The sequence below is a fragment of the Neofelis nebulosa genome, chromosome 3 (assembly GCF_028018385.1).
Source record: "Neofelis nebulosa isolate mNeoNeb1 chromosome 3, mNeoNeb1.pri, whole genome shotgun sequence".
Lineage (NCBI taxonomy): Eukaryota > Metazoa > Chordata > Mammalia > Carnivora > Felidae > Neofelis > Neofelis nebulosa.
Window position 1 is genome coordinate 1,539,745 of NC_080784.1, and position 12,106 is coordinate 1,551,850.

The following is a 12,106-nucleotide window of genomic DNA, read 5'->3' on the forward strand; positions in this document are numbered from 1 at the left end:
GTCAGCTGGAGCTGCCCCCCCTCCCAGGGCCAGCGGGTAGACCACACCGTCAGCTGGAGCTGCCCCCCCCAACCCCCGCCAGGGCCAGCGGGTAGACCACACCGTCAGCTGGAGCTGCCCCCCCCCAACCCCCGCCAGGGCCAGCGGGTAGACCACACTGTCAGCTGGAGCTGCCCCCCCTCCCAGGGCCAGCAGGTAGACCACACCGTCAGCTGCAGCCCCCCTAGTAGGTCCTTCCGTCTGATCTGGGAACAGAGGGTGCATGCAGTGTGTCTCGTCTCTCTGTCCACAAGACATGAGCCTGGATGAACGTGGCTCATGGAAGTGTGGCTGGCACTTCCCATGATGCTCCTTTGTCCCCTCGTGTGGCCCTATCATGTTTGCATCTCCCTTTGCTAGTATCTTCTTCTGCTTATGTGGTATTCTCAGAAAGCAGTGCTGCCTTTGGGCGTCACTCTTCACAGCCAGGAGCACGGGTTGCCCTGCAGGGGGACTTCAGTTTTGTGTAAGAGCCTTTGGGGACACATGAGGCGAACCCGTCCTTTTATTTTTATTTATTTTTATTTTTATTATTTTTTGTACAGGTTATTTATTGGTTTAAGTAATCTCTCCACTTGACATGGGTCTCAAACTCACAACCCCGAGGTCAAGAGTTGCACGCTCTTTAGACTGAGCCAGCCAGGTGCCGCAAGCTTTCCCTTTAAAATCTACTTGTCCCTCTGCTCCCGCAGGGACCATCCATGATGCCTCTTCAGGGCTCTTAACTTGTTAGAGTCCTTGAAGCTCAAAACAGGCGGTTCCCCCTTCCTCTGTGGGCTAGCTGGGGTTCTTGGTTGAAGAACAATTCATTCTGGTCTGTTTGAGCAGAAAAGGAGTTTGTTACAAAGGATATTAGGCCATCACAGACCTTTACATGGGGCTGGATAAAGGCTGTCAGCCCCACTGCTGGGACCCCTTGGGACAAGGAGACCTCCCCCAGAACGCGCGTTCCCCAAGTGGGGGAGGGCCGCGTGGGCACAACGTGGGCGCCAGGAAGCTTGAAAACCAGTTCTGACGTCGGTGGTTGTGTCTTGGCATTGCTCCTGGGGAGGGGTCACTCACAGCGTGGGCTTCTCGGAGGTGCAGGGCAGCTGCTGAGACGTGGGTTTGGAGCCACTTGGCTGCCTGCCCACCCCCACCTTCCTCCACCCCCTGTTCTACAAGGAACAGCGGCTTGCCTTAAGGGTGCGCTTCTCCCGTGTGAGGTGAGAACACTAGCCTTCATCCCCAAACGGGACTGGGGGTGAGGGAGCTGCCAGGGCTCCTCCCTCCCCGGGACTCCCCTTTGCTGCTGCTGCCTATGCCATCAGACCAGCACCCACACTGGCTTGTGGCTCACGTGCCTTCAGCCGAGACACCTGGTTGCTGGATGAGGTAGTTTTCGTGGGTTCTGCTTCAGAGAGCAGAGCTCTAAGCTTGGGAGCCTGTACAGGTGCAGTGATGGTGTTTAAGGGGCAGTTCTGCATTCTGAACCAGGTAAATTCTCGTGGTCGGAGCGGTCCTGCGGTGTGGTGGGATGTTCAGCATCCCAGACCTCCAGCCGCACTCTCCCTCCAGCCGCGAACACAGAAGTGTCTCCAGACATTGCCGAGTGGCCTTGAGGGGCGGCCCTCCCCTCCCACCCCATGGAGAAGCACCGAGGTTTTCGGGTTTGCTGGAGTCAGGTTGTTCATAACCTTCCCTCATCTTGCTTTCAGTATCTGAGCACCTGTGACTGTGTGTTGCTCCTGTTAGGGATGCCGTGAGTTTGAACGTTCTCTGCTTCTGTCCTCCCCAATCAATGTTGCCAGTTTTAATGATCTCAATGAACCAGATTTTACATCATTGATTTTCAGCATTATTTTTATATGTTCTGTTTCTCCCATAAGCCTTCTGGTTGTGATTGTTTCCTTTCTTCCACTTACTTTGGTTTCAGTTTGCTTTGATTGATTCCCTTTTTTTTTTTTCCTTTTTAAAGATCGAAGATGCGGTGAGTGATTTGAGACTCCTCCCTCCCTGATAGACGTTTAGTGTTGTGAATTTCCCTGAGAATGTTACCTTGTTGGGCGCGGAAGATTGTGTTTCTATAAATGTTCTTGAGAGGTGGTGAATCACGCAGAAGGAATATGGTGCTTCGGGTTTTGCGGGGTGAGCTGTCAGAAGCCCTTCCTCCCCTGCCCCTCCGTGGGACTGGCCTGGCCCTGGCCTAGATGAGCTGCCCACTGTCCACTCTCTGGGCCTTGGGTTTCACTTGGCCATGTGGCTCCCATCTGTGTTCTTAGAATTTCCTTAATGATTTTGCTGTGTAGGTGGAATGTTCTTGTTTTCCGGCTGTGTTTGGGATTTATTCCCTTTTACCCACCACTGGCCTTTCTATGGATTTGCAGAAGGAGAGGGAGCCAAACGGGGACTCCTCCTCCCCACCTGGGTCCCGTCTTTTTCAGCTGCTCTCTTCTGCCAGTGCAGAGACTTGTGTCCCCTCCCAGGTGGCCATTCCAAATTCCACGGGGAGGCCTCTGCCTCCCTTTTTATCGATCATTCTCAGGTAGGGCAGTTTTGCCCCCATGGCCATGGGCATTAGCAGTGTCCAGAGAGATTTCTGGTGTTCACAACTCGGGGAGGGTGCTGCTGGCATCTGGTGGGTCAAAGCCATGATGCTATAATCATCCCTCAGTGCATCATGAGGACTGCTCTGGTCCAAACGTCGTAAGAGACAAGGTTCAGGAACCTCGCTTTACTTTTATGATCTAACCTGTCCTACTTAGGTGTCTTTGAGAGGTTGAATGTTAAAGGAGACGAATAATGTGGTTTTGTGGAGAACCGCTTCTCTTCAGGGAGAGGATTTGCTCAGGAGCTCTCAGGACTTTGATCGGTTTGCATGCAGATTCATGTAGATACATTATATTTAAAATGTACATTCGGACTTTTTGGGATAACAATAAAATTTTTTTTGAAACAACCTATTGGAATTATTAACATGCTTATCTTCTCATCGTGTAATTGCGTAATCGCATCGGTAACCCTGACATTGGTAACTATTGCAACCCTCACGCAGGATTTGGAACAGTATTTACATTTATGTTGTTCTCAGACAAGGACAAGAGCAGGCTGTGGTTTGATATTTGTCTCATTTAAAGTAAGGGAAAAATTATAGAAAGGGTTCTTAGCTTTGCTGCTGAATCAAGCCACAGTAATTCTGAATGTAGGAATCTAGTTTATTTTGCAAAAGAAAACTCACTCTTCTCAGGGTAACTATGAATAGATCTATGTTGCTCTGAGACAAAGATTTATAGGAAGGGAAGCAAAATGGTCCTAAATGTGTATATGCAGTACACTCATGCTTCACAAAACAGCCCTCTGTTAAAGCATTATTCGTTTTCTTTGGGTAGAGTCATCGGTTTTTAGCTAGGGTTTTGGTTAACCAATGTTTTTCTTTATTAAGCATATGGATTCAGTTTGGTTTAACTGTTTACTGGGCTAAACCTACTGGTTTGTTCTTTCCTTCCTCCCTTATTAGCAAGAAAGCCAGGAGGGCACTCGTATCCCCTGTCTTGTTGGTGGAGAATCCAGTTCTGGTGTAAGGGAGAATGGAGGTGGGGTGTGGACAGGTGACCAGTGTTTGCTTGGCAGTGGGAAACCCAGGTTCTCGTTCAGATTCGTCCATAACTCTTCCTTGTCTGTGGCAGACTCCCTTCCTGTGTGTGTCCCCCTTCACCATTCCTGTAACTGGGGGGCTTGAGTCCTCAGTTCTCACGGTCAGATCACACACCTGCCAGGATTTCACACATGGATGATGAGTATTTGTTATTAGTTTAACCTTCTTAGTTCAGCAAGTATATTTGTGTTAAACATAAATTATACAAATTATTTGTGGGAGTACCTTCTATCTAGCTAATTCAGAGATTTACCTGTAGAAATTATGAATGCCATAATTGTAAATTGTTTTAAGGTATTTGTCTCTTCCTTTTTATTTATATATTAATTAAAAAAAATTTATGTGTGTGAGAGAGAGAGAGCATGTGCACACACAAGCAGGAGAGGGATAGAGGGAGAGGGAGTGTCAAGCAGGCTTTATGCTCAGCACGGAGCCCAACATGGGGCTTGATCCCCACGACCCTGGGATCATGACCAGAGCCAAAATCAAGAATTGGACACTCCAGGGGCGCCTGTGTGGCTTAGTTGGTTAAGCGTCTGACTTTGGCTCAGGTCATGATCTCACGGTTTGTGAGTTCAAGCCCCGCGTCCGGCTCTGTGCGGACAGCTCAGAGCCTGGAACCTGTTTCGGATTCTGTGTCTCCCTTTCTCTCTACCCCTCCCCTGCTCATGTTCTGTCTCTCTCTGTCTCTCAAGTAAATGTAAAAGAAAATTTTATAAAAATTAAAAAAAAGAGTTGGACAGTCAACCACCTGAGCAACCCAGGGGCCCCTGTCTCTTCCTTTTTAAAAACGATGCCAGCAATATATCTTACCATGGAAAAATTGGCATAAATAAAATTAGCATAAGTAAAACAAAAAATTCAGAGATGGTCATTGTTGACACGTTGGTTTACTTTTCATATTTTCCTGTGTCCTTATATGTATGGAACCACAATTTGTTTTAATAAAATGATGGTATGAATTATTTCAATAGCAGATGTCTTAACAAATTAATTCAGTATATTATTGGCAACTCTCCTTGTCTATAACAATATTTAAAAATGTTTTAGTGGTGTTGAAGCATGCCATGGTTCAGGCAGCCTCTCAGGTCGGCAGACGTGTTCGGTTCTCTGGTCATGTAAATAAGGTCGGCACGACCTGCCATGCCTCCCCTAATTATTCTCTTAGAATAAATTTGTGAACTTAAAAGGTTTCCAAAGGTGGGGAGATTTTAAAGATTTTCAGCACACCTTTCAAATGTGGTATTTACAAAAACACACCTGTACGTCTTCTCCCAAGAGCACACACTCAACAACGTTTGCTTTTTACATTTTCTTTATAATTACGGGCTTGACAGGTGATCTGTATTTGGCAGTTTGTTTGCTTAGGTTAGCGGCTCTGTTGCACGTATTTTTTTCCCTACTTTCCCTTTTGGTTGGTGTGTAAATGGCACGGCATAGGATCTTTTCCTCATGCCAGTATTATCAGGATGTCTATTTTGAAATCCAAACCATGAGATATTAACTGTTTTCATGTATTTATGATCCAAATATTGTTTAAACTGTTTAAAAATTTTATTTATTTTTGAGAGAGAGAGAGTGAGCGAGTGAGCGTGTATGTGCATGAGCAGGGGAGGGGCAGAGAGAGAGGGGGACAGAGGATCCGAAGTGGGCTCTAAGCTGTCAGCACAGAGCCTGATGCAGGGCTGGAACCCACGAGTCAGAAGATCATGATCTGAGCTGAAGTTGGGGCTCAACCAACTGAACCACCCAGGTGCACCCCAAATAGTTTTTTGCTTCTCACATTGCCATTTCACCTTCAACTCCTATGATATATATATTTATATATATATAAGAGTAAGTTGTCAGGCAGTCATGTCTTTGAATGTATTCCCTCATGATTTCTGTCTTTGGGGAACACTTAAAAAGCCTTTCTTTGTCAAAATTTGCGTAAGCATTTAGCCATATTTCACTTTCACATTTTATTTCGGCTTTTACATTCTTTAATTCTTCTGGATTTATTTTGGTTTCCGTATAAAGTGAAGGCTGTACGTCTGCCACTAAGTGGCTAACCAGACATTGGAATATAATTTCCTGAGAAATGATGCTGTTGCATTTTCTCATACCGGATTATCTTTGTATTTGGGGAAAATGCTAATTGATTTCTACCTTCTATCACTATCCCCTTTCCATTGACCTCTGTGGGTAAACATTTATGTTAAAGCTGTTTATTTGTTTGCAAAGTGCCTGTTGAGTTCACAACAACTGTGTGTGTGTGTGTGTGTGTGTGTGTGTGTGTGTGTGTGTGTGTGTATGCTGTAACGATGATCCCTGAAAGGTGGTGTTTGGCTTTTGGGAAAATCCTAACTGTGACAACACCGTGTGATCATGTTGTTTGGAGGAACTGGCCAGGACAGTCCATTGGAGACGGGCTTCTGTTTCTTCCTGAAGTCAGTTCTTTGTGATGAGTGACGTCTACAGGGCACCTGCTCGCTCCAGTGTTGTACGTGAGGGCATTCACCCGACTCTCAGGTTGATGTAGACACAGTAACAGACCCAACAGGCATCTTCGATGGCCGCCCTGTAGTTGCAGCAGGCAAGATGGGGATTAGACAGGTCCATGTGGGAGTACTTCTTACCGTATTTCTTTTTCTAATGCTACATGTGTAATCAATGCAGATACCTGACAGTGTTCTGTAGCGGTGATATGGCCAAATTACTCATAGGATTTTTGGGCAGGCACAGCACTAGAGTAAGCATTTTATTGCCCTTATCCAGAGAGAATTTGGGTCTTTTTATGTAACAGATTACCACGAACTTGTTGGCTTAAAACACATAAATCTGTTGTCTCAGAGTTCTGTAGGTCGGGCATCTGGCACAGTCTCGCTGGGCTGAAATCAAGATGTCCACAGGGCGGGCTCCTTATGGAGGTTCCAGTGGGGAATCTATTCCTTACATTTTCCAGCTTCTAGAGGCACCCACATGCACTCCCTGGTTCTTGCCTGCTGGCTGCAGCCTCACATCTCTCACACGTCCCTCTCTCTGGTCCTCTGAGCTAGGAAACGGTTTCTGCTCTCATGGACGCATGTGATTATCTTGGGATTATGTCCTCACCTTAAGACCCCAAATCCCACATGCAAAGTCCCTTTTGCATTCGAGGTACCATGTTGGCAAGTTCTGGGATTAGCCTGTGGGCGTCTTTGGGGCCATCATTGTGTTGCCATGATATTTATGTGTAATTTAAATTTGTGCTTCACTTTCCTCTCTGGAGATTTTATTTTTTACCTTGACCTTGAATAAAATTGCTACATTTCCTGGAAAAATAGTTGCAAAGTGTAAGTTTTTTATCTTTTATCTGTATTTATCTATTTTCAGGATGTAACAAGGTTACCTTCTTTACCATTAAAAAAGTTTTTTTTAGTGTTTATTCTGTTTTGAGAGAGAGACAGAGACAGAGACAGAGTGTAAGCGGGGGAGGAACAGAGAGAGAGGGAGACACAGAATCCGAAGCAGCTCCAGGCTCTGAGCTGTCAGCACAGAGCCTGATGCGGGGCTTGGACTCACAAACTGTGAGATCATGACCTGAGCCAAAGTTGGATGCTTAACCAACTGAGCCACCCAGGCGCCCCTTTAGCATTTTTAAAGTAGTAGAAAAAATTGTTTATTGAGGCTGATGATCCCTCAGTAGGACCTGGATTTGTAATTTTATTATCAGTGTGATGGGCTTACCTTTTTCTATGACATGTATAGACATAATTAAGATGTTGCCCTGATTAAGAATGAAATAACTGAGGTGACTGGGTGGCTCAGTCGGTTAAGCGGCCAACTTTGGCTCAGGTCACGATCTCGCGGTCCGTGAGTTCTAGCCCCGCATCGGGCTCTGCGCTGACAGCTCAGAGCCTGGAGCCTGTTTCCAATTCTGTGTCTCCCTCTCTCTGACCCTCCCCCGTTCATGCTCTGTCTCTCTCTGTCTCAAAAATAAATAAACGTTAAAAATTAAAAAAAAAAAAAGAATGAAATAACTGAAGGATAGGATTCACTAATGTTTTTAACGAACATTAATTCATTAATGTTAAAGAGAATTCCGGTGTGAATTACTTGCCCCCAATCCATCAAGGTTGGTGAGCACATGAAGATCCATCTCAGGATGCAGTTACATTTAGTGATTTTGTCACTCGCCCCTCAGAACAGTCTTGGATCGACCGCAGGAGCACAGGCTGAGGAGTCAGGACAGGAACGTGTTTATCGAACAGCGTGTCAGGTACTGAAGGAACGTTCTGGGCTGGTGCCTGCCACTTGGGTTTGACAGAGCTGCAGGCACATGTGGGGCGCTTCAAGTGCAAGCAGATGAGCAGCAGAGAAAAAAGACAGACGGGAGGAACAAACCAGTCTCGTTTTAGGAGGCCTGTGAGTGGTTCTGGGCAGATATAGGCTGAGGGGCGCTTTTCTTGTTTTCTAACGCCACGAACATGTTATTCAGGACATTGTTGTTGGAACGAACGAACTATTTTTAGTTTAAAAAAATGGTTGTAAATTTCCTTGCTCTGTGCCACGTATCTGCATTTTAGCTTGTGTTTCTTTAGAGGAGTTGGGTCTTTTTGCCTTAAAAAAAGATCTGTCCTCCTCTACCAAATTGCTGTAAAGAAGGAAAAGCTTTCAGAAATACAGCTTTGGGATCATATCCTTGTTGCCCGAGTTCTCCTGCCTGTGTGGGTTAGAACACTATCATCCTGATGGTTTTATTTGTTGGTTCTTCCCAAATGTGCTCTCCTTTATTTTTCCAAAGATATTTAAAGAACTGGGGGTGCCTGGGTGACTCAGTTGAGTTTCCCACTCTTGATTTCAGCTCAGGTCATGATCCCAGGATTGTGGGATCGAGCCCCACATCGGGCTCCACGCTTAGCATGAAGCCTGGTTGGGATTCATTCTCTCTCTCTCTCTCTCTCTCTCTCTCTCTCTCTCTCTGCCCTATCCCTGCTCTCTGTCTTCCTCTCTCTCAATTAAAAAAAAAAGATTTAAAGAACTTAAAGATTGAGACTTCATTAACTCAGGCATGGCTGTCACATTCAGTGTTGTGTGTTTATGTATTTGTGTGAGAAGGTATGTATCCTTGTGTATGAATGTCAATATTTGTGTGAACAGCTGTGTGTCTATTTGTGTGAGCAGGTGTGTATCTGTGTGTGTGTGTGTGTACATGTGTGTGCGCCATGAGGACAGGTGCGAGATCTCTGATCAGGGCTGTTAGTATACGATGAACTTCGTCCACACAAGTGAGTAGTCATGTGACATGAGGAATGTATTTAAAATATTAGCTAGTATCGTAAGCATTTCAATTTTTCTTTAAATCCTTAAAGTGTTCCCTACTTCTGTTGCATATTGCTTCTCAAGTCTAGTAAGCAGTGTGTGAGGTTTGAAATGTCATTCTCCAGACACATTCTGGAGAAATAGATGAAAAATCGAGGTGATGTTAAAGGACCCTGGCCACGCCCTCGCCCGGCCACTGCGTCCCCTCCCCACTGCCTTCTCCCCATGTGTGTCACATGAGTGACATAGAGCCACGTGCTCATATCTGCCTCCCCGAGACCCTGCAGCAGGCAGAGGGCATTTTCTGGCCCGCACGGCTAAGAAAGCCATGGCTCCTCCCGGGGAGTCATTTGGTATGATTTCCGGATATGGTCGGTGCCAGTTCTTCCCAGGAACTTTGGGTTTGCCTTGTGTGAGCTTGGACTGAGAACTCCTGTCTCCATGCTTGGTCGAGTCGCCAGATTCTTCAGATGCTTAGAGAACGATAAGATAATCAGCACGTTTGTGGTTGTGGCTTGCACACACTCCTCCCTGTGCCAGCCGGTCCCTGTGACAGGCCACTTCTGCACAGGACGCCCCAGACTCGTTCTGGTGCACGGTGCTCACATGTGATGTTTATGCACTTCCCGCGTGAGTGTATTAGCCGCAGACCTGCTCTCGTTTTGTTCGGGACACGTTTCCTTCCTCTGACGACTCTGTCTCCAGCAGGACGAATACGTCTGTACTTACATAAGAAAATAAACACCTAGATTTAAAGAACCATCTGTAACAACAGAACAGACCAGTAACACAACAGCTGTGTTGTTCTTAAGAACTTTTTTCTCTGGTCTTAAATTTAGGCACAGTTACCCCACAGACACTAACTGGGAGGAAATGGAACACACGGCAGGAGCCTGGCCCTGTGGTCATTTGACGCGGCTCACGTCACAGCTAAATGCCATGGTTCTCATGCTCCTGGAACCCACAGTCCTCGAGGCAGACGGACGGCCTCTGCCTCGCCTGTCTTTCCTGTGGGGTGGCCAGTGTGCGACATGCCCGTCCCTCGGTCCTGCCACTCACAGCAGAGCCATCGGCATTCCAAGATGTGTCTTGTGACCTGTCACGTCGCTGGGAATGATAACAGTTGTGAAGTTTCCACTTGTGAGGGGTCTGGCCTCTGGTCAGTCACCGTTTAGACTGTGTAAACTGTTTAGACTGGTAAATGTGTTTGCTGGAGTGTAGGTGGTGGGTGGCGTCAGTAAAGAGACTTTGGATTAGGCCTTTGCCCTGAATATACTTTGATTAATGTCCTGCCTGGAGCTCAGTGCAGACGGCAGACGTGCAGACAGACACGCGGACGCGTGGGCTGTGTTTCCAGCCCTCTTGCTGGGAGGTTCATCTGCGGTGTGTGGGGAGGGGACCCTGTGGGAGTCCCTGTGAGGGGCCTTCACCAGCCGTGCCCGGGCCGTGTGCTCCCATGGGCACTGAGGCAGCAGGTGCCCGGGGGACTCCTCTGAGTCATGGGGGAGGAACCGGGCCTGTGTGGGGCTCAGTTAACCCGAGAGCGAACGTGTACGTGTGAGCTCCAGGAACCCCCAGCTCCCTGTCTGCCGTGTGTTTGTGGCTGTGAGATGGGGGTGCTGTCAGGGGAGTGGAGGCAGTGAGCCTACAGCGTTTACAGGGCTCCTGTAATGCTGTCGAGTGCTGTGGAACGAGCTGCTGCTTCCAAGTTTTGACGCCTTCCCTTGAAGCTCTACCAGCCTGTCCTGGGGTCGCTCTGTCGCTCCCTGGGAACCAGGATTCCCGCAGAATGAGAGGGCGGGCTCATCGAAGACAGCAGTTGGACTTGATCGTGTTTGTATCCTTGGCCCTCTCCCTGGCGCCTGACACGCCATAAATCTTCTCATTGAACTTATTAAACACCAGTTTCGACCAAGACTACAAACTCAAACTCAATGAAAACACTGGAGAATGTAATATTTAAGCATCTGCATGTCTGAGGGTCCTTCCTGCAAAATGCATGCCGCGTGTTTATCATCACTCCCCCTGAGAACATGGCGCTGTGCGACGGAGTTTTACTTGCTTAGTTGGCTGGAGGTTGAGCCACGTCCCCCTGGTGTGCCTTCCTTCCCCTGCCGGAGAAGAACCAGATACACTGTGGGAATTCAGTGTGTGTGTGTGTGTGTGTGTGTGTGTTGCACCTGTGTTAGGAGAGCTTCCCTCACGCAGAGATGGCGTTGTGGCGGGTGATGGAAATAGCCAGCCGCATGCAGGCCCCTGGAGGGATCCCAGATATACTCAGTAGGGTCTAGGCTACACTCACGGTCACGTCTCCTTGTCCTTCTCCTCCTGCACTTCTTCCCTGTGTCTCCCCCAAACTAAAGTGCAGATACCCTGAAGTCCAGCTGAAGTCTGATGTTAATTATGGCTCTTACTTTATAGTAGTTGCTGATTTTTTAATAGGAAAAGTGGTCCCGAATCTGCGTTGGTGATGCTCAACCCTAACCGTGTTCAGGAGTCCCGTGGTGAGGGCAGGATAACTCATAGATTCTGGTTCACCTGTCGTGGGGTGGGGCCCTGGCATCCACATGTTTGATACCTCCTTGAAAATTCTAGAGCAGGGGGCGCTTGGGTGGCTCAGTTGGTTGAGCGTCCAACTTTTGACCTCAGCTCAGGTCAGGATCTCGTGGTTTATAGGTTTGAGCCCTGCGTCGGGCTCTGTGCTGATAGCTCAGACCTGCTTGGGATTCTGTCTCTCCCTCTCTCTGCCTTTTCCCTTCTCATGCTCGCTCTCTGTCTCTCACTCAAAATAAATAAATGAACTTGAAAAAAAAGAGGGTTGTGAACCCACCGCACACGAATGAAATAGAGATCTTTGGGAATTTCATTTAATTTGTAATATACAGTGTTTGATAAGCTTAAGGTAAAAGAAGAAAATATATATCCGTTGACCTATTGTATTTAGCTGTCACAGTTGGGGTGAGCACTGAGGGACCACTTACAACCTAGAAGAACAGCCATGAAACACTGTCACCAAGAGGGAGCAGGGGTCTTGTTTGCACAGCGGAGATGGGGGCCACTGCTGGAGGGGCTGTGGTCGTGGCTGCTGAGTTTCCCGAGCAGGAGCGGGCCGCTGGCTGGTGCTGCTGTTAGGCCGAGCGTAGCTGGGGT

The 12,106-nt window shown here is 47.5% G+C and overlaps 1 protein-coding gene across 5 annotated transcripts in view; it reads left to right on the top strand.

The window, feature by feature from the left end:
- The window catches only part of DLGAP2 (DLG associated protein 2), a 791,131-nt gene that overhangs the window by 99,492 nt on the left and 679,533 nt on the right, over window positions 1–12,106 (top strand). The gene's annotated exons all lie outside the window — the stretch shown is intronic.